General features: G+C 40.5%; 1 long non-coding RNA gene across 1 annotated transcript in view; it reads right to left on the bottom strand.

Moving 5' to 3' along the window:
* Positions 1-22,500, bottom strand: part of LOC135105835 (uncharacterized) — a 100,479-nt gene that overhangs the window by 70,495 nt on the left and 7,484 nt on the right. The window contains exons 2-3 of the long non-coding RNA XR_010271029.1: positions 19,083-19,139; positions 1,896-2,009 (exon numbers count right to left, since the gene is read on the bottom strand). This is a non-coding gene — a long non-coding RNA (uncharacterized LOC135105835). The remainder of the gene's footprint in view (positions 1-1,895; positions 2,010-19,082; positions 19,140-22,500) is intronic.

The raw sequence follows: 22,500 nt of genomic DNA, 5'->3' as shown, positions 1-22,500 counted from the left end.
TCTCTCTCTCTCTCTCTCTCTCTCTCTCTTTCTCATAGCTGCAGTCAAAACACTAATACAAAAGTCAACCAAGAAAAAACTAAGTGTTGTTATCATAAATCTGTGAACGAACTAAATTAAAGTGATAATTGCGGATATAGATTAATAAGACAGTAATGAGACGACGATAGGAAGAAAAGAAATTTGCCTTTGCAAAAATAAATAAATAAAATAAAATAAATAAATAAATAAATCTTATATAATAAAATACACTGTCTATCCGTCTGTCTGTGTGTGAGTGTGTCCGCTTTTCACGGAAAAGCCATTGAACTGATTGTAATGAAATCTGGTAAGGGGAGGGGGGTCTCCCCTGATCCGGGGAGTGACACAGGCTATGTCTTAACTACTTCCAACCCAAAACCGTTAGATTATTCAGGCAAATCTGTCACCGAAACCCAATTCTTGATGGTGGCGCCAGGTATACCGTAACCCATTTTTGATGGTGGCGCCAAGCATTCATTGTTACCTTAGATTTTTGATGGTGAAGATATAAATGAAGCATTCATTGTCAGCTCGGAGTTGAATCCCAAAGTTTGGTTTGTTTGGTTGGTTTGTTTGTTTGGTTAGTCGCTTTGTCGAACAAACGGCTGACAAACAATGCTTTGAAGAGCCAAATTTTACCCGGGCAACGCCGGGTAATTCTGCCAGTAAATAAATAAAAATGAATAAATAAATAAGTATACAGAAGATACATAAATAAATATTTCCTATCATCAAGCCACACGACGCACCTTTATAATAAAGAGAGAGAGAGAGAGAGAGAGAGAGAGAGAGAGAGAGAGAGAGAGAGAGAGAGAGAGAGAGAGAGAGAGAGAGAGAGAGAGAGAGAGAGAGAGAGAGAGAGAGAGAGAGAGAGAGAGAGAGAGAGAGAGAGAATGAGATCAGAAACAAAACACACGAACAAGGGAAAAATAAGAAAAATTAACTAATAAAATATGACTACCACATGAAACACACACACACACACACACACACACACACACACACACACACACACACACACACACACACAGGTCAACAACCCTCCCCTGAACGCCTACATATCACAGGTGTCTCACGAAGCCTCTGCTGATACTGCAAGCCATACAGAGACACAGGTACATAGATAGATATATGATAAATACTCGGGTTAAACAGACAGTAAGGCAGTCGCTAAACAGACAGAAGTATAGATTAACGTAGACAAAAGCATTGATAAACAGACAGAAAGACAGATATACAGATATTCTGCTTACAAATATATAGACAGATAGAAAGGTACACATGATTGATGGATTGACACATATAATAGACAGAGATACAGAAAGACAGACAATTATCATATGTGAATGACCAGTAAGATTAAAGAAAATGCTAAACATACAAGAAAGATACAAAAAACATAAGAAATAAATATACCGGCAAACAAGAAGGACAGGAGGATAAAACACACAAACAAATGCTAAAAATGGACTTTGTTTTGATATTCTTTTCGTATTATGAACTTTTCTGGTAAACTATGAAACAGACTAAATGTTTTGTTTTCCCGTCTTGCTGTGATTTCTAAATTGAAAACCTGAAAAATTTAATAACTTGAAAACTTTTTAAAAAAACTCTGAGGATTGAAAACACTTAAATAAAATATAAAAAAATTAGGAAACTGAGACCCTTGAAAACTGAATATCTTGAACACTGAAAACCATGAAAACTGAAAATCTTAAAAACTAAAATTCTTGGAAATTAAAAGCCATAAAAAAAACTTGGAAATAAAAAAAAAAATACTCAAAAAATATATATATATAAAAATCCTGAGAACTTAAAACCTTGAGAAGTGAAAACCATGAAAACTCTAATACAATCTGTCCCAGTTGTCTTACCCCTGCACACAGCTGAAACTCCTTCCACTTCCCCGTGAATGTTGTGTAGTGGCTTTTTAATAACTTCCAGCTTTGCCTTCCATCTCGTGGTCAGCCAGCACAGTCCCCTTGTCGCTGGAAAGAGAGAGAGAAACACAATTATTACAGTATTGCATTTGGTGGGAACATTTCTTCTTTTCACCTCTTTTCCTGACAGCTCCAACATTGACATTTCTCCATTTTGGCTTGTCTCCGCTCGCCTATAAAGAGAGAGAGAGAGAGAGAGAGAGAGAGAGAGAGAGAGAGAGAGAGAGAGAGAGAGAGAGAGAGAGAGAGAGAGAGAGAGAGAGAGAGAGAGAGAGAGAGAGAGAGAGAGAGAGAGAGAGAGAATAAAAAAAAAAAAAATGCAGCAAACTCGATGATGCGACAAGCGAGTGAGTGCAAAGAAAGGGAAAGAATGTCAGGGGAACTCGAACCCAAGCCCACATCACTATGACGCATCACTAGACCACCGAGCCACCACCGAGCCACCACCCTGCCACCACTAGAGGACTTCCCTTAGCAAACAATGACCCGTAATTCTTTCTGAAACGGCTCCCGGGCCAGCAATTCGTCTCAAGCCTTCAAGAGACAGGAGGAGAGGTGGAAAGATCAAGGAAACATGCAGCTGTCTTCCACGGACTAGAGACAGGAAGTGGAGGAGGGGAAGGAAAGGGAAGCTAGCGAAGGAGGCGGCGAAAGAGGAGGGGAAGGGAGAAGAAGCTAGCGACAGATGAAGTAAAGGTAGAGGGGGAAGGGAAGGAGAGCTGATGACGAAGACGGTGAAGGTGGAGGAAAGGGAAGAAAGAGCTAGCGTTAGATGAAGTGAGGGCAGAGGGGAAGGGAATGAGAACTGATAAGGGAGACAATGGAGTGGGGAAGGAAAGGAAAGGGGAATTAGCGACATATGCAGAGGAAGTGGGGAAGGGAAGGACAGCTAACGACGGAGGCACTGGAGGCGGTGATGAAGAACCCTCGCTTTTGTCACCAGCGCAAATCGTTATGACGCGGAAAAGTTATTATTCCCTGTGACTTTTATGTGGCGCGGCGAGTGTGGTGGGTGGCCGCGATGGTTTCCTGGAAGGTCTCAAGGCGGGAAGCTGGAGATGCAGAAGCAGGAGGATGTCGGCACAAAAGAACACAGAGGAAGAACAATCAGTAGCAGACGCCTCGACCCCTACGAGTACGAGGTTGTTTGTGATAAGCTACGTTGTTTAATGGAAAGAGAGGGATGCAAGGGAGGAGGAGGAGGAGGAGGAGGAGGAGGAGGAGGAGGAGGAGGAGGAGGAGGAGGAGGAGGAGGAGGAGGAGGAGGAGGAGGAGAAGTAGCACGACACTTTTATTTATAGCAGTCATTATCATTACCATTATCGTTTATACTTGTTTTATTTCTCCTCCATTGTAATTTATTTCTTTGTGAGCAAGGCGACAATATAAAAATTTTGCAATAATTTATTTAAGTGGCTGGATGTTTCTTCTATTTCGATTAATATTAACATTACTATTAATTAATATCGTCGCTTTTGCTTTATTTTTTTCTTTCCTGAAATATTTCAAAGAGAAAAGAGAAAGTTATAAATTCATTATCATCATCACTGTTATCTTACCATCATCAATATTTCACAGGGGAGACTTGAATGCTCACCATCATTGTTATACCATTATTACTATTGTTATTTACGAAGAAAATTTTACCCATCTATCATTACCATCACCATCTTACGTATTAGAACCAATGTTTGAGGTGAAAAAGTCATCTATCTTATCGTTATTTTCATTATCTTACTATTCTCATCATTACTTATGAGAAGAAAGCTTATTGTCATCTATCACTATAAAGAGAAAACATTATTATCGCCATTACCTTGAAGTGCATGAGATTTTTTTTTCTCAATTATATATCATTATTACTCTATCACCATTGCAATCACCTTTCTATCACTCGTCCTGCTTCCCATCCACCGCAAGAATCACAAGGCACTGCGCACTTCATACACACAAAACAATGTAAGTGGAATGTAACTTCAAAGGAAACATTCGTGGCAAAGACACATTCACATTAACGATTGCCAATTAGCGAAAATTAAAGAGACATTCGCAAGAACACATTTGTCTCTGGTAAATTAGTAGTCATGATTAATGATGTTCCCTCGTGTTTTTTTTTATTTGTTAATTAAAGAGGGAGAGACAGAGAGAAAGAAAAAGTGAAAATTCTGCAGTATACATGACTGATACACACACACACACACACTATACCTGTCTTACTTTGACCCTTCTGTGTGAGAGAGAGAGAGAGAGAGAGAGAGAGAGAGAGAGAGAGAGAGAGAGAGAGAGAGAGAGAGAGAGAGAGAGAGAGAGAGAGAGAGAGAGAGAGAGAGAGAGAGAGAGAGAGAGAGAGAGCGCAAAAAGCTGTCAAGTGTCGGAGCAAAGCTAGATCTTTATATACTCGTACCTTGACATACGTGTGTACCTTTGACTTACACCCGGCCAGGTACGAGATGGGGAAGGGGGCGGGGACGGGGACGGGATGGGAACGGGGCTGGGAGGGAACGGGAGGGGATGGGATGTGGACACGGAGGAGGGGGTTGTGAGGAATCAAGAACAGGATGAGGGTAGAACTGGTGATAAAGTATTCCATCAATGCCCTTCTGAGACTCGTTCACTGAGGCTCTAAACGACATCAGTAGTATTTGTCGGTGAGGTTAGGTTAGGATAGCTAGGTTAGGCTAGATTAGGTTAGGTTTAGTTTAGTTAGGTTTAGGTTACGTTGAGTTGGGTTAGGTTTAGTTTAGGATAGGTTGGGTTGGATTGGATTGGTTAGGTTTGATTTAGGTTAGGTTAGGTTAAGTTAGATTTAGGTTGGGTTGGGTTGGATTGGGTTGGATATTAGGTTATTTTGGATGGTGCAGTAAAAAAATAGTAAATCAGATATGAGAAATATGGTAGAGAGAGAGAGAGAGAGAGAGAGAGAGAGAGAGAGAGAGAGAGAGAGAGAGAGAGAGAGAGAGAGAGAGAGATATATATATATATATATATATATATATATATATATATATATATATATATATATATATATATATATATATATATATATATTACTACTAAAATATAAATGTGCACTGATTTGTTATTATATAAAGATTTCGTTCTGGTTTCCACACGCTAAGGTACAAGTGAAACATTTATATTTCTATGAAACTCATATTCTGGAAAGGTGAGAGAAAAAGAAAGGAGCATTCGAAGGAGAGGAGTCCACTTTTTCCCTTCCTTCCTTCCTTCGTTCATACTCCTCACCCAAGGGAAATTATACGCTGAGACAAAAAGAAAAGAAAAAATGGCGAAAAAAAAACAAAAATCATCCACTCCAAAAATAACAAAGAATAACAATAACTCTCAAAATCTATGACAGGAAACTTACGACCGTCCCCCCTCAGCAGCTTATCTTCCGCAGCTTCAAGTGAGTCATCGGATTACGGACAGAACCTTGACGCGCACCGTCCGTTAAGCAGCATTTAGTATAAGAGCGACATCACGAAACGGAGGTGAAACTAATGCAGCTTTTAGAGCGGCCAAATTCCCTCAAATCCTCCCTCTATCCTTCCTAACCTCTGTCACTCTCTGTCTTCCTCCTCCCCCCGTCCCTCCCGCCCTCCAGCCGCAGCCAGCTGAGGGCGTCAGGAGCAGGCGGTGGACAGTGATAGATGACTAAAGGGAAGTGAGAGAACGGCTGGCGGCAACGGCTCACGGCTTCCCCGGCAACGTCCACTGCAGCAGAAGGCGATATATTACCCTCTGGATCTCCTCGGCAGCAGCGGCTTAGCGAAGTCCCGTTCTACCACCACCACCATCACCACCGCCACCAGCAAGACCATTCACCACAGGATCCTAACCACCAGTACCTCTACCACCAGCACCAACACCATTACCAAGATCATTCGTTGCAGTACCTTGCCTGCCATCACCATCACCACCGACACCCATTACTGAAACGATTCGCTACAGGACCTCACCATCACCACCACCACCACCACCACCATTTCTCAATATGAGTACCACCAATACATAATAGTAAGTGAGAATAACAGATACCACGGTTTTAATCGATCTGTAATAAGAATATACATATATTTATTCAAATCTTTTTAATTGCTATGCCTTCCATTAGCGTAACGAAAATATCAGGCGTAAGTTTTCTGAGTGATCGAATGATTGAAATCTTTTAGTGCCTAGTTTTATTTTCGTTCCGCACAATCATGTAGTTACTCAAGTGATGTAATAACCGTTATGCTGTTGTTAACTAGCAGGCAAGGGGCTTAAACACCTTTCAAGACACTTCTCCAGTTTTGAATGATCATTCTAACCCTTTTTTCTTTAGTGACTAACCCGCTTAGTAGACCTTTTTTTTTAAAATATATATAGTATTTTTTTATACTCTTCTCAGTTCTCCTCTTGCATAAAAAAAAGTTAACCAAATGTTGAAAATCATGGTAGAAGTAGAACAAGCTTTCTCCCCGCCACCACCAACACCATTCACAACACCACTACCATCTCACCAAATTCACTACCACACGACACATCACCACTATCAGTCACATTAACCACTCATTGCCACCACCAGCGTCGTAACCACATCGCCCGTCACATTATGCTCGCCACCAGCGCCACCGTCACACCGCCAGCAGGAACGACAGGTGAAGGAAGATGCAGGAGCTGGGTAGGGGAAGGGAGGGCGAGGAGAAGGAAAGGTAGACAGGGTACAGAGTGGGAAGGAAGAAGGAGAATGGACGGGAGAAAGATGACAAAGGATGACAGAGTGGCGTGCATGAGAGAGAGAGAGAGAGAGAGAGAGAGAGAGAGAGAGAGAGAGAGAGAGAGAGAGAGAGAGAGAGAGAGAGAGAGAGAGAGAGAGAGAGAGAGAGAGAGAGAGAGAGAGAGAGAGAGAGACCAAGTGTTATTAAATAATACAAGAAATACTTGATGAAGAAAAGAAGAAAGAGGAGAGAAAAGAGAAGTAGTTAGAGAAGAGACCGCAAAAAAGGAAAGTAAGAAAAATAAAAAAATAAATAAATAAAAAGACCGATGGATAGAAACACGCTAGAGAAAGAAAGGTACGAAATTAGATAAAACAAAAGAATAAGAAGGATAAATTGGATGGAAAAAGAGGCATAAATTAGATCAAATGGGCAGACAGACCACTTAGGGGTAATAATGCCTTGTAGAAGATTGTGACGTCACTGGCGGGAGAACAAATAATATTATACTTGTCTCGAGTGATGCAACAGAGCAGTAGTAGTAGTAGTAGTAGTAGTAGTAGTAGTAGTAGTAAAAGTAGAGTAAAAAAAATCAAAATAGTTTATGGAAATAGAAAATAAGACGAGGGAATAATTAAAGTGATAAGGGAAGAAAAAATAAATAAATACAAATTCCACATTCTCTCACTTAACCTTTCCTCAGCAAAGTCAAGGAGAACTAGAACTAATCAGGTATAAAGTGAAGATTGAATGCCGTGCCCGCTTGCTCACACTCGCTTCAAGATCCTCCTCCTGAAATTACAAGGTGTACACGAACATACGTACTGCACCTGTGTTTTAGTCATCGCGTTTGTGTGTATGTAGGAAAGATATATGTGATGAGAAACACTTTACAGAATTATGATCATGACAACAATGTAAAAAATATATATGTCAAGCTTCCATGATAATGAGATACAGTAACGCCTCTGCTGTCATGAGATAAGTTATTGTGACGTGCGATGATGATGATGATGATGATGATGATGATGACGATGATGATGATGATGATGATGATGATGATGATGATGATGATAACACCCGATATTATAATCTATACTAAACTTAATAAAGGAAAAGAAAACATTCTATGTAGCATTTTTATATCCCACTAAAAAAATAAACGAATAAAAAGTAGCATCGTAATTCATATCATACGCAGAGCAACATTTGACATTTACATTTATGTCACACCTAAAAAAAAATAATGATAATAATAACAATAAAAATAAATAAAATATATACAAAAAATCACATTGTCCCTATTCATAAACCGCCCTTATGAAAAAAAAAAAAAAAGAAAACTGTATTTATATCCTACTTAACAAAAAGAAAAAAAAAAACAGGAACATAGAAAATACATTACATCCCTATTCATACACTGCACTTTAGAAAAAAACAAACAAACAAACAAACAAACAAAGAGCAAATCCATATTTATAGCATCCTTAACGAAGAAAACAAAATCTGAAAACAAGAAAGACCAAGCACTCCCTACTTCCTGCATGCATATCTCATCAGCAGAGGCGCAGCATTTCCTTCACACTCGCCTGGTCGTGGAGAAGTGGACAGTTAGCTTCACCTGCCACTCCCACACACCTGAGCCAAGCAGAGACACAAAGACTGCGCCGGGAAGTGTGTGAGATGGAATATGATGGATGACATTCTTAAATAAACACACACGATAAGAAAATATTAATGCAAATTCGGAGTCAACACACACACACACACACACACACACACACACACACACACACACACACACACACACACACACACACACACACACGTCAGGATAAGAAAGGAGGTCCAAACTGAATATTATTATAGGAAGAAGTGATGTGTGCAAACTGTGCACATAAATTTAGAGAGAGAGAGAGAGAGAGAGAGAGAGATTACTATTTGGTATAAAAAACGGGGCATTATGAGCTTAATTCAGTCTTAAATAGAAAAAAAAAAAGATGAACACACACACACACACACACACACACACACACACACACACACACACACACACACACACACACACACACGTCCTTCATCACTCCACCTTTCAAGCTCAAGTGTGAAAACCTTGAGACCTGAAGGGAATGAAGGCAATATTCACGCCAGGTAAGCCGCTCCTGTAATCAAGGTGGCGTGTGATCACCTCTCTGGGCGTGATTACCTTCCACATATTAATTATTAACATGACCAAAATAGACCGCGTAGGATGGGAACTAGCGTGTGTGTGTGTGTGTGTGTGTGTGTGTGTGTGTGTGTGTGTGTGTGTGTGTGTGTGTGTGTGTGTGTGTGTGTGTGTGTGTGTGTGTGTGTGTGTGTGTGTGTGTGTGTGTGTGTGTGTGTGTGTGTGTGTGTGTGTGTGTGTGTGTGTGTGTGTGTGTGTGTGTGCATGATGGATTCAAAGTTTAAATGATTACTCAACATTTTTCTTTTTTTTTTTCTTTCATACATGATTGATGACCGTCGTGTGTGTGTGTGTGTGTGTGTGTGTGTGTGTGTGTGTGTGTGTGTGTGTGTGTGTGTGTGTGTGTGTGTGTGTGTGTGTGTGTGTGTGTGTGTGTGTGTGTGTGTGTGTGTGTGGGAGCGACTGCGGATTTTCTATAATGCTGATTATTTTGGGTGGGTGGGTGGCTGGAAAACTTGTTGTGTGTGTGTGTGTGTGTGTGTGTGTGTGTGTGTGTGTGTGTGTGTGTGTGTGTGTGTGTGTGTGTGTGTCTGTGTGTGTGTGTGTGTGTGTGTGTGTGTGTGTGTGTGTGTGTGTGTACGTCCACCTTACATTCACATTCACACGCACACACACACACACACATACACACAATTACCTGTATTTACCAAAACTTAATTAACAGAGAGAGAGAAAAAAAATCAGGTAAGCTTCTCATAAGAAAAAAAAAAAAAAACACGCCAAAATGATCGATGAAAAAGAAAAAGGCGCGATCAAGCATCCACACCTTTCACCTGTGCGATAATCACCCAAATACCTGCGTGTTAATTAAGGCTAACAGGCACAGGTGAGGCCAAGACAGGTGTGGGAACATAAGTGTACATATCTGCAAGAATGATAATCAGGTGTGTGTTATGAGGGAAGGAGAAAGTGTGTAGTGAGTGTATGGTGCGAGGGACAGGTGTGTGATGAGTGTGGGAGATGTCATGTGATAGTGAGCAGGTGTGATGTGGTGTAGGTGTGGTGTAAGTGAGGAGTGTTGGGTATGGCAGGTGTGACGGATGTGAGGAGATGAAGTGGTTAAAGGAGGAGGAGGAGGAGGAGGAGGAGACTAAGAAAGAACGCAAGTCTGACTCACTGTAAACCGGTCCAAAACCTCTCTCTCTCTCTCTCTCTCTCTCTCTCTCTCTCTCTCTCTCTCTCTCTCTCTCTCTCTCTCTCTCTCTCTCTTGTTTCACGAGTCAGCCACTATTTATCCCACTTTAACAAGACAACACGTATATAAACTAATGGATCAAAAAAATAAATAAATAAAAAATAAAAAAATGAAATATATATATATATATATATATATATATATATATATATATATATATATATATATATATATATATATATATATATATATATATATATATATATATATATATATATATATATATATACATATATATATATATATACATATATATATATATATATATATATATATATATATATATATATATATATATATATATATATATATATATATATATATATATGAGAAATATATGGTGACTAAACCCTGACAGACACGAAGGATAAGGAGACACACACACACACACACACACACACACACACACACACACACACACACACACGGAATCCTACTTATTTATATGAGAGAGTTCCAATAAACTTTACATCGTCTGCATACATCCCTATCTTATTATTATTATTATTATTATTATTATTATTATTATTATTATTATTATTATTATTATTGTCATTACTATCATTATTGTTATTGGAATTACTATAACTGTTTTTTCCTCTCCTGGCCATGCATATTCACAGGAAATTATCATAAATTCACTCGTGCTGTACAATTAGCAATTAAGCTTATAAGTGTTAAAATGTAGTACAGAGAGAGAGAGAGAGAGAGAGAGAGAGAGAGAGAGAGAGAGAGAGAGAGAGAGAGAGAGAGAGAGAGAGAGAGAGAGAGAGAGAGGGAGAATTTTGTTAGCATCCTTAATGAGAATATGAAGACGGACATCAACTGGACATTTAGGGAGAGAAAAGAAAAGGTGTGTGTGTGTGTGTGTGTGTGTGTGTGTGTGTGTGTGTGTGTGTGTGTGTGTGTGTGTGTGTGTGTGTGTGTGTGTGTGTGTGTGTGTGTGTGTGTGTGTGTGTGTGTGTGTGTGTTCGCCGCGATCTTGTGGGTGACAGGATGAAGATGAAGACGATGCTGATGATATGGAGGAGGAGGAGGAGGAGGAGGAGGAGGAGGAGGAGGAGGAGGAGGAGGAGGAGGAGGAGGAGGAGGAGGGGGAGGAGGAGGAATGAGAGAAGAATAAGAATAAGGTGGTGATGATAGTGATGATTAGAAGAAGAAAACAAGGAGTCATGAGCTAGAGGAGGAGGAGGAGGAAGAAGAGGAAGAGGAGGAGGAGGAGGAGGAGGAGGAGGAGGAGGAGGAGGAGGAGGAGGAGGAGGAGGAGGAGGAGGAGCCGCAGCGTGACGCCATTGTTGCCAAATATGAGGAGGAGGCTCATCCATCGCTGTGCCTGGCCTTAAATCCCCTGGGCACGGAGCTACACACACACACACACACACACACACACACACACACACACACACACACACACACACACACACACACACACACACACACACACACACACCACTCCGCTATCTACGCACTCTCGTATCTCTATTATTATTTAATTTCTTTCCAATCAAGAGAGTACGAAAAAAAAATTTAATATCATCAGCTTCTCTTGTCCGAGTGTGTTTAGTTTATTTTTTCGCACTTTAGGTAAAGTAATGAAGGTATTTTAATTTGTGTATTTACTTAATGACAAATACTCACCTGTAGATTTTTTTTTTTCGTCGTTTGGGTTTGTTTTTTTTACGTATTTACTGAGCACACACACACACACACACACACACACACACACACACACACACACACACACACACACATATTAACGTGATCCCTTCCCTTCTCTCTCTCTCTCTCTCTCTCTCTCTCTCTCTCTCTCTCTCTCTCTCTCTCTCTGTCTCTCTCTGCATGATTTCAATACATTCTTAACTTTTACTGCCTTCCATTACTCACATCCACCTTTCTTTCACTCCTCTCTCCTTCCTCTCCTTCACGCCACGTTCCTTCCTCTCGCCTCCTCTTCATCACCATTCTTTCTTCCTCTTCCCCCCACACTCTCTTCTCTCTTGTCTTCAGCCTCTAAAATTTATGTCAACTCTTGTTATTATCTTTTTCTTCCACATCTCTCTCTCTCTCTCTCTCTCTCTCTCTCTCTCTCTCTCTCTCTCTCTCTCTCTCTCTCTCTCTCTCTCTCTCTCTCTCTGGTTTTCTCTTTCCTCCACCTTCCATTATTCTTCTTCTCAGCATTCTTCTTTTCTAATTTCTCTTTCACTCCCTCTTCTTATCTCCTCTTTATTACCCATATTCCTTCTCCTTCCACACCTGTCTCTCCACTTTCTTCCCTTCTTCACGTCTTTATCTTCACTTTGCCTGTTCCTCTTTCCTTTCTCTCTCTCTCTCTATTTTGTTCTTTTTCTTTTTTTCTTTATTTCTTTCGAGATATCTTTTGTCTGCCTCTTCCTCTTTCGTTCGTGATTCTATGTTACTTTCTTCTTCCTCTTTTTCTTCTCTTCCCTTTTTTCTTTCGTTCTTTCGCTGTCTTTTGTTTATTCGTTATTAAAATTTTTCTTCTTTTTTTTCGTTACCTTCTTTTCTTAGGTGCCGTTTTTCACTTGCTTCTATTCCTAAATTTCGTAACATTTCTTCTCACAATTCTCTTCGCTCCTTTCTCTTCTCTCTTCTTTATTCCTCCATCTTTTTTTTTTTTTTTTTTTTTTATGTAGGAAGGATACTGGCCAAGGGCAACAAAAATCTAATAAAAAAAATGCCCACTGAAATGCCAGTCCCTAAAAGGGTCAAAGCAGTGGTCAAAAATTGGTGGATAAGTGTCTTGAAACCTCCCTCTTGAAGGAATTCAAGTCATAGGAAGGTGGAAATACAGAAGCAGGCAAGGAGTTCCAGAGTTTACCAGAGAAAGGGATGAATGATTGAGAATACTGGTTAACTCTTGCGTTAGAGAGGTGGACAGAATAGGAGTGAGAGAAAGAAGAAAGTCTTGTGCAGCGAGGCCGCGGAAGGAGGGGAGGCATGCAGTTAGCAAGATCAGAAGAGCAGTTAGCATGAAAATAGCGGTAGAAGACAGCTAGAGATGCAACATTGCGGCGGTGAGAGAGAGGCTGAAGACAGTCAGTTAGAGGAGAGGAGTTGATGAGACGAAAAGCTTTTGATTCCACCCTGTCTAGAACAGCAGTATGAGTGGAACCCCCCCAGACATGTGAAGCATACTCCATACATGGACGGATAAGGCCCTTGTACAGAGTTAGCAGCTGCGGGGGTGAGAAAAACTGGCGGAGACGTCTCAGAACACCTAACTTCATGGAAGCTGTTTTAGCTAGAGATGAGATGTGAAGTTTCCAGTTCAGATTATAAGTAAAGGACAGACCGAGGATGTTCAGTGTAGAAGAGGGGGATAGTTGAGTGTCATTGAAGAAGAGGGGATAGTTGTCTGGAAGATTGTGTCGAGTTGATAGATGGAGGAATTGAGTTTTTGAGGCATTGAACAATACCAAGTTTGCTCTGCCCCAATCAGAAATTTTAGACACTTCTTATCGTCTCCTTTCCTCACTATCCCCTTTTTGTGTCTCCTCTTCCTGCTTCTCCTCTTCTTTTGTATTCATTTTTTTTTTACTTCTTCCTTCTCCCTCTTTCTCCATTTCTTCTTCTTGCTTCCTCATTTTGCATTTTGTCACGGGGAGAAAAAGAAAAAATACAGTTCGAAGATGATAAAAGATGATAAAGTAAATAAAACTAAAGTAATTATAAACAAATGGAAAAAGGAAGGAAGAAAGAAAGAACGTAACCAATGCAAACAACAATTTGAAAACATTAACTTAAGGAAAAATAAAATAAAAAAATAAAAAAATAAATAAACAAAATACACTTTAAACAATCTCCCCCATGACAACTTTCTATCAACTTCTTTTTCTTTCTTCACCACTTCCTTTCCTTCCTTCTTTCTCTTTTTACTGTTTTATCTTTTTTTTTAATATTTCATCTTTTTACTGTTTCTCTTCCCTCCTTTTTTTACCGACTCTTTTTTTAGGTCTTTTCTTCTGTATTTTCTTCCATCCCTCTCGTTCTTTTCCTTTTCTTACCAAAATTACACCTTTCTTTTCCCTTCTTCACTCCCCTCTTTCTTTTTTATTCTTCTTATCTTTATCATTCCCTGCCCTATTTTGCCATATCCTTTTATTTAAACTCTCATTTTCTTCCTCTTTCTCTATGTCCCTTCATCTCCTTCTCTCTATCCTTTCCTGTTTCTCTTTTTTTGCATGACTCTTGTATTCACTTTCCTCCACATCCCTCTCCTCGTTATCTTCTCTACTTTTCTCTTTCACCGTTTGGTCTTCCTTTCACCACAACTGTTAAATCATTTTTCCTTCATTTTCCCTCACCATCTCCCTCTTTCCTATTTCTGTTCATTCCTTCCTTTATTCACTTCACTCTTACAGCCTTTAACCTCCGTCACTTCTCTTTATTGCCCATTTTCTGTACAATCCCTCCTCCAGTTGCCTCTCCCTCTCCCCGTCTATTGCGTCTCCCTTTCACTGTGTTCTCTTTCTTGCATCACTGTTTTCCCCATCACAAGCGTCCCCACCTAGTGTGAAAATCCTCCCCCAACGCAAACACAGCCCCAGGGGACCCACTGATTATATTGAGGGATGTCCTTCTCCCCCTCCTCCTACTAACAATAATACTGAGGCCTCCTGTGCCAAGCCTACAGTTGGGAATATTGCTGCTGCCGCCTCTACGCTGCTAGTGGCTGGGGTGGGCCATATTGTGTGGGAGGTAGGTAGATGTGTGGGTGATGTTGCTGTATCTTGTTATTTGTTTTGTGTTGGTTTATTGTTAAAGTTTGTGGTAGTGTCCAAGATTCATTAAGGTGTTAGTCCATTAAAGATAGAACACGGGCCAAAAGGATTATCTGAAATTGGAGAAGTGTATTGAGACCTCCATGTGGAAGGAATTCAACTCATGGGTAGGATTATTATCATTGTTTTTGTTGTTGTTGTTGTTGTTGTTGTTGTTGATGTTATTATTGTTGTTGTTCTTGTTACTATTATTATTATTATTATTATTATTATTATTATTATTATTATTATTGTTGTTGTTGTTGTTCTTGTTATTATTATTATTATTATTATCACCATTATTATCATCACTGTCATCATCATTATTACATATGAAGCCAGATTATTTTTCCCTCCACACGGCCAGACAACACACTGTTTTTACAGCACCTCGCTCTTTTATTAAGAGACGCGGCTGTGGAATATATGAATATCTTCACAACCATCCACCTTTTTTTTTTTTTTTCTGTATACACCTCTCTCTCTCTTTCTCTCTCTCTCTCTCTCTCTCTCTCTCTCTCTCTCCTCTCTCTCCTCTCTCTCTCTCTCTCTCTCTCTCTCTCTCTCTCTCTCTAATAAAAGTGCGTCGTGTGGCTTGATTACAAGAATTTAATTTTTTATTTATTTTTCATTTATTTCATTATTTTTTTTACCAAGGTTAGTTTCTCTTTTCCTGTCATCGCTTCATCACCGTCTATTGTGAATTTGTATCCTTAGTTTTCACTTTATTTATTCTTTTAACAAATTAATGATTGAATTGACATTTTTTTTTTTTTATCTTTGTTCATTTTTTCACAGCGGCGTTCTGACTGGAAGTAAATTTTATTGTCATTAGCGTACCATACAACACGCATTCATACAAGAGAACTGAGGGACAGTCTGTTCAGCCGAGACTCCATGACAGACTGGTTTAAACACGTATAAATAAGATTATTATTCAGGCAATCTAATCAAAAAGTTTCTATAATAAATGACAAAGACGAACTGCATTACAGGACAAACTGTACGCGTGCCGTGGTGTGGTGTCCAGCACGGCTCATTCTGAAGAGCACGTGTTTTATCTTAATTTTAAACACAAACAAGTTATTGGTAAAGATTAGGTTTTTAATATCTGTTGGAAGGGAGTGCAATACAAAAAGACCATTACAAATAGTATGATTTTGAAGGGAACTGTGTGACATCATGGACTACGCAGGTTTGAGTCATCGCTTCCTGATATTCGCTGGTTGTTTGGAACGTGGAAAAAGAGAAATGACTGTCTGAGTAACTAATAAATTTAAATATTAATAATAACATAAAAATACCCATGAACTGAAAGAAGCATATTTCGTAACTTATCTAGAAATGCTGGCAAGGTACAAGGCCATACTGAAACACAATAACTAAAGTAATGATATCATGAAGTGTAGTAAGTATTGAACATTGCATCAGTAGTAAGATGGTAGCGAATTTTGTAAAATATACCACACGCCCTAGGGAAATTTCAAACACCTCACTGATGTGTTGGTTCCAGTTCATGCACTCATTAACGTAAACACAGAGAAATTTGACATGTGGGACTCGTTCTGTGGCGGCAGAACATTACTAACATTATTAACGATTTTGACGAGAGAGAGAGAGAGAGAGAGAGAGAGAGAGAGAGAGAGAGAGAGAGAGAGAGAGAGAGAGAGAGAGAGAGAGAGAGAGAGAGAGAGAGAGAGAGAGAGAGAGAGAGAGAGAGAGAGAGAGAGAGAGAGAGAGAGAGAGAGAGAGAGAGAGAGAGAGAGAGAGAGAGAGAGAGAGAGAGAGAGAGAGAGAATTTTTTTTATGTAGAAGGGACACTGGCCAAGGGCAACAAAAATCCAATAAAAGAATAAAAAAAATGCCCACTGAGATGCCAGTCCCAGAAAAGGGTCCAAAGCGGTAGTCAAAAATTGAAGGATAAGTGTCTTGAAACCTCCCTCTAAAAGGAATTCAAGTCATAGAAAGGTGGAAATACAGAACCAGGCAGAGAGTTCCAGAGTTTACCAGAGAAGGGGATGAATGACTGAAAATACTGGTTAGAGAGGTGGACAGAATAAGGGTGAGAGAAAGAAGAGAGTCTTGTGCAGCGAGGCCACGGGGAAGGGGAGGCATGCAGTTAGCAAGCAGTTAAGCACGTTGCTAACAAGACATAATGGTGCAACATACACGTGCAGGCTTCCAGAACATGAGCCGAAGCTTCCTGACAGGCATTCTCCTCGCTCTATTGTTAAAGGACATGAAATTTTAAAACATGAACCCAGCTTAAGGTTACCTGCATTAGATAAAGTGCATAGACTGACAAGAATGATTAATAAAATTACTTTAGTAGTAGTAGTAGTAGTAGTAGTAGTAGTAGTAGTAGTAGTAGTAGTAGTAGTAGTAGTAGTAGTAGTAGTAGTAGTAGCAGTAGTAGTAGTAGTAGTAGTAGTAGCAGCAGCAGTATTAGCAGTACCAAAAACAGCGTCAGTAGTAATAATAATAATAATAATAATAATAATAATAATAATAATAATAATAATAATAATAATAATAATAATAATAATAATAATAAAAATAACGAGAGATTGCACTGTTAAACTGTGTGTGTGTGTGTGTGTGTGTGTGTGTGTGTGTGTGTGTGTGTGTGTGTGTGTGTGTGTGTGTGTGTGTGTGTGTGTGTGTGTGTGTGTGTGTGTGTGTGTGTGTGTGTGTGTGTGTGCGCGAAACGAATCCATTTAATGAAAGTGTACTATTTAAGACTCAATTCTCTCTCTCTCTCTATCAGCCGTCGGCACCTAACACTCTTGGCAGCTATCCTAAAACATACTCCATACTTCTCTCTCTCTCTCTCTCTCTCTCTCTCTCTCTCTCTCTCTCTCTCTCTCTCTCTCTCTCTCTCTCTCTCTCTCTCTCTCTCATTCGTAATTTTTTTAATTACTTTAACTATGCATTTACTTTTTTCGGCCCTTCCAACACACCACATTCCTAACACACACACACACACACACACACACACACACACACACACACACACACACACACACACACACACACACACACACACACTGCATACATAACTTAAGCTCCTAAGCATGTCAACCTCTTACTTCTTCGCTCTTCTCCCTTCTCTCCCCCTCTCCCTCTCTCCCTCATGACACCTGCGACGCACCCCATAATTATGACACAGAGGGGGAGGGTGTCCTAGGGGGAGTACATCAGGGGAGATATCTGTTAACGCCCCCTCCAACAACTCTCTAGGCTCGTTCCTCTTCCTATTTGTTTCCTATGAAGAGCAGAGAGAGAGAGAGAGAGAGAGAGAGAGAGAGAGAGAGAGAGAGAGAGAGAGAGAGAGAGAGAGAGAGAGAGAGAGAGAGAGAGAGAGAGAGAGAGAGAGAGACGCATTGCTCACCAGTCTGTCCTACAATGCAAACATTTTCTCTACACCAAACAAAACCACACATGGCCTGAACAAACACCTCTACATTCACCTCCTCCTCCTCCTCCTCCTTCTCCTCCTCCTCCTCTTCCTCCTTCTCCTCCTGCTTCTCTTCCTCTTTCCTCTCCTCTTCTTCCTTTTCTTCTTCAAGCCAAGCAAATGCATACACCGATAACCAAATATTCACACACACACACACACACACACACACACACACACACACACACACACACATTTTGCCAGTCTTACTGCACGTATTCACATATATATTTTCCTATTCTCGCTACGGGCCAGGTGTGTGTGTGTGTGTGTGTGTGTGTGTGTGTGTGTGTGTGTGTGTGTGTGTGTGTGTGTGTGTGTGTGTGTGTGTGTGTGTGTGTGTGTGTGTGTGTGTGTGTGTGTGTGTGTGTGTGTGTGTGTGTGTGTGTGAGGGAAATATAGGTTTATAGTCACACCTTTTAGTGATAATGTACAACCAAAAACACTTGCTGTCTTGAAACACCTGAGCTAGCACCCCCCCCCGTCTCTCTCTCTCTCTCTCTCTCTCTCTCTCTCTCTCTCTCTCTCTCTCTCTCTCTCTCTCTCTCTCTCTCTCTGAAACGTTTGAGAATAAGGAGCTAATTCTCTCGAGGCGAAGCGTGGGGCTTGACAGGGAAGGAAAGTGAGTCGTCAGCTGGACAGTGAAGGAGCGGGAAGTACAAGCAGCAGCAGTGCGGCTGGAGGGCCTGTGTTGCCTTGTTTGGGGGAGTGTACTGCTTGTGATAAGAGTGGAGGTGCGGCGCGACTCTTCCCCTTACCTGCTGATGTGCCCAGTGATGCCTGCTGGGAGGAGGGACGGGAGGGGACACGTGCACCTGGAAATGAAGAGAAAAACATCAGATGAAGTAAAAATAAGACTGATTCTACTAGATTACGTATTTTTCAAAGCAAGGTTATATTTAGTGTACACTGGAACAGCTCATATCTCCCGCCGTGTATAAGAAAAATAATTGGGTAAATAAAGTATATAAAAAAAAAGGTGAAAAAATGGATGGGAATTTAATTAACGTATGTAAGTGAGAATAATAAGATGGGGATGATTATAAAAGGCTCCTAACTAAGATACTGTCCAAGAGAAGAAAATAAACAAAAACATAAACTGAAGAAGAAGAAGAAGAAGAAGAAGAAGAAGAAGAAGAAGAAGAAGAAGAAGAAGAAGAAGAAGAAGAAGAAGAAGAAGAAGAAGAAGAAGAAGAAGAAGAAGAAGAAGAAGAAGAAGAAGAAGAAGAAGAAGAAGAAGAAGAAGAAGAAGAAGAAAAGAAAATACTAACTGTGCTATGTAAAATGCTCTGGCAAAACTTTAAGCGTCTGGATATGCAAGGGTAAAAAAATAATAAAAATAACGAGAGAAGCAGAAACAAAACTAAATGAACAGAAGAGAACACGAGGGCGAGAACGAGCACAAATTGTAGGTAAGGTTTATAACTACGAGCGTGGCGTGTTGAAACCGAGAGAGAGAGAGAGAGAGAGAGAGAGAGAGAGAGAGAGAGAGAGAGAGAGAGAGAGAGAGAGAGAGAGAGAGAGAGAGAGAGAGAGAGAGAGAGAGAGAGAGAGAGAGAGAGAGAGAGAGAGAGAGAGAGAGCAGACATACATATATATAAAAAAAAGGCTTACAATTGTGACCACATGCAAATAACACTGAAATTAAAATACTGATGGAAAAAAAAATATATATATAAAACCTCGGAGGTGAAAAACAAGCACAGGTAAGACACAGGTGAGACACACAGGTGTAACACAGGTGTAACACAGGTGCACCACAAGTGACCTTGATACGATGTACATATGTGTTGCAATGATAATGAACACTACACTTTTCCTCCTCTTCCTCTTCCTCCTGCTGCTCCTCCTCCTCCTCGTGCTCCTCCTCCTCCTAACATCTCTTCCATCGCATTTTCTCTCTTCCTGCCACCATCATCAACATATTCACCACCACCACCACCACCACCACCACCTCCACGACCACCACCACCACCACCACCTCCTCCTCCTCCTCCTCCTCCTCCACTAACAGACTGTCTGCTACCTTTACTATGCCACGTCTCCCAGTTTGGATTCTACAATTTGGCTTATTACAAATTGTCTTGTAACGTTTTGTCTTCAGTTGTTTGTTATTCCTCTTGTATCCTTCCTCCTCCTCCACCTCCTCCTCCTCCTCCTCCCGTTCATAATGATTATCTCACCAGTCCGCGTACAAACAGAAGCATAAACACCATAAAAAGAGAGAGAGAAAAAGGTCTTACGGGACACAATGTAAAGGAGAGAGAGAGAGAGAGAGAGAGAGAGAGAGAGAGAGAGAGAGAGAGAGAGAGAGAGAGAGAGAGAGAGAGAGAGAGAGAGAGAGAGAGAGGAGACGAGCACCCAGGAAAGATATCAATAAAAAATGTACTCCAGGGACCGTAAAAACAGATAAGGGGAGTAGAAGGAGACATAAATTGAGAGAAAATGCCACACAAGGAGAAGGTGGTAAGAGGAAGAATAAAATGAGGGGTGGTGGTGGTGGTGATATTGGTGATGGTAATTATGACAGGGAATATGCTGATAGAACAACTGCAATACAAGGAAAACAGTTAAGAAATAATAACTAGCTAGCTATTAACAATAACTACTACTACGGCATCAACAGCAATAACAACAATATTATTACTAGTAGTAGCAGTAGTAGTAGTAGTAGTAGTAGTAGTAGTAGTAGTAGTAGTAGTAGTAGTAGTAGTAGTAGTAGTAGTAGTAGTAGTAGTAGCAATAATAACAACAACAATAATAATAATAATAATAATAATAATAATAATAATAATAATAATAATAATAATAATAATAATAATAATAACGAAAATAAAAATAATAATAACATAAAAGAAAAGCAAGGAAAGGAGCATACTAATAAGGAACAAAGTCTCACCCGATCCCTACCTATGATCCTTGCGGCGTGTTTTCTCAGGTGTGTCAGACGAACACCTGATCCCCGCCAGGTGAGAACATTCCCAGCTTACAGACAGGAGAGAGAGAGAGAGAGAGAGAGAGAGAGAGAGAGAGAGAGAGAGAGAGAGAGAGAGAGAGAGAGAGAGAGAGAGAGAGAGAGAGAGAGAGAGAGAGAGAGAGAGAGAGAGAGAGAGAGAGAGAGAGAGAGAGAGAGAGAGAGAGAGGATGAAATCTCAGAGTATATATATATTTTTAGTCTTTTATCGTTTCTCGGAAGGTCTGAGCACAAGAAAGAAGGAAGGGGGAAGCAGGAGGAGGAGGAGGAGGAGGAGGAGGAGGAGGAGGAGGAGGAGGAGGAGGAGGAGGAGGAGGAGGAGGAGGAGGAGGAGGAGGAGGAGGAGGAGGAGGAGGAGGAGGAGGAGGAGGAGAAACACTAATGATTATAAATGAAGAAGAAACAGCAGCAAACCTATTGTCCCTTACGAGGCTGTTTGTGAAACCTTACGAGGCTGTTTGTGATACTCGCAAACTCACCACACTATCTAATGTTCTGATCTTAAGTGAGAGACTTAGAAGATTACAGGCAAAGGCGAGGAGGAGGAGGAGGAGGAGGAGGAGGAGGAGGAGGAGGAGGAGGAGGAGGAGGAGGAGGAGGAGGAGGAGGAGGAGGAGGAAGAAGGAGGAAAAGGAGGAGGAGAAGAAGATGGAGAAGAAGAAGAAGAAGAAGAAGAAGAAGAAGAAGAAGAAGAAGAAGAAGAAGAAGAAGAAGAAGAAGAAGAAGAAGAAGAAGAAGAAGAAGAAGAAGAAGAAGAAGAAGAAGAAAACGAAGATGATGATGATGAAGATGAACAACAACAACAACAACAAGTACAAGAACAAGAAAGGAAGAAAGAATGAAGAAAAGAAAGATAAGAAAGAAGGAAAGAATTAAAGAAAGAAAATCATAATAATAAGATGAAGAGCTAGGAGAAGTTAAACGACGAAAAGGAGAAGGAGAAGGAGGAGAAAGAAGAAGAAGAAGAAGAAGAGGAGGAGGGGAACCAAGTAAGTAAGAAAAACAAGACACTCAAAACAAACCACTGAAACACGTGTGCTTACAAGAAAATCAGCGAGGCGAAGACATCAGTAAAACCAGGAACGAGGCAAGGAGCACACGAGTCACTACCAGAGGAGAGTGTGTGTGTGTGTGTGTGTGTGTGTGTGTGTGTGTGTGTGTGTGTGTGTGTGTGTGTGTGTGTGTGTGTGTGTAGCCACGGA

Source organism: Scylla paramamosain, chromosome 12 (genome assembly GCF_035594125.1).
Source record: "Scylla paramamosain isolate STU-SP2022 chromosome 12, ASM3559412v1, whole genome shotgun sequence".
NCBI lineage: Eukaryota > Metazoa > Arthropoda > Malacostraca > Decapoda > Portunidae > Scylla > Scylla paramamosain.
Note: the sequence above shows the minus strand (reverse complement) of the source record. Positions and strands in the feature narration are given on the sequence as shown.